This window comes from Echinops telfairi, unplaced genomic scaffold, assembly GCF_000313985.2.
Source record: "Echinops telfairi isolate 266 unplaced genomic scaffold, ASM31398v2 ScPeMD7_7400;HRSCAF=8409, whole genome shotgun sequence".
NCBI lineage: Eukaryota > Metazoa > Chordata > Mammalia > Afrosoricida > Tenrecidae > Echinops > Echinops telfairi.
The window spans coordinates 36,208,942-36,209,655 of NW_022111300.1; the positions used below are offsets into that span (position 1 = coordinate 36,208,942).

General features: G+C 60.8%; 1 protein-coding gene across 2 annotated transcripts in view; it reads right to left on the reverse strand.

Moving 5' to 3' along the window:
* DYM (dymeclin) overlaps window positions 1-314 on the reverse strand; it is a 315,716-nt gene extending 315,402 nt beyond the window's left edge. Inside the window, exon 1 of one of the 2 annotated variants that reach the window (XM_045296193.1) lies at window positions 100-314. The gene's annotated coding sequence lies outside the window, so the exon portion shown is untranslated. Of the gene's footprint in view, window positions 1-37 lie in introns of both variants that reach the window. The other variant, XM_045296192.1, reaches the window with a different exon arrangement.
* Window positions 315-714: the final 400 nt, after the last annotated feature.

Here is a 714-nt window from a genome sequence, read left to right on the forward strand (position 1 = left end):
CCGCTGGCGGAGCCGACCCTCCCCTCCCGGCGCTCACCGGGCTGGAGGAAGGTGTCGCCCGAGCCGTTGACAAGGGGCTTCCAGGGCCACGCAGCCCACCTGTCTCGGCCGGCGGGAGCCCGCTTCCAGCTCCACGGCGGACAGGCGGGTGGCAGGGAGGCGTCGCCGCGGCCCCGAGTGGCGCACGCCGGCTCAGGCCTCCCTGTGTCCACGTCTCTGCGACTCGTGCTCCACCTCGAGCTCCCGGGCGCCTCTGGCTCGGCTCTCGGGGGCTGCCAGCGCCAAGGGCCGGAGGGAAGAGGGAAGCGCCGAGAACGCTGCTAGGGAGCGAACGGCCCAGTGCGCTTGAGCCGGCGGTCACGTGGCGCGCGGCGCGCGGCATCCTGGGAAATGTAGTCCCGCGGGCGTTACTCTCTGCGTCACGCTCTTAGCGCCTCCTGGCAACGGCAAAGCCACGTGTCAAAGTTTAGACGCTGCAAAAACTCGCCTAGAACCATCGCTTTAAGGCTGCACCCCTTTAACTTTATTTAACCGTTTTAACTTTATTGCGGCCCTGGTTAATTACAACTGAACACGTAGGCTAAATCAAGCAATTCCTTGGAGGTGTCTGAAGAAATAAAAAGAGGGGAAAAAATAAATTTCTGTTCTGTTTTGCTTAGACTTTTTATTGTGAATGAGGTGAATGTTTTTGACAGGTGCCTGGCAGGCCTAGAA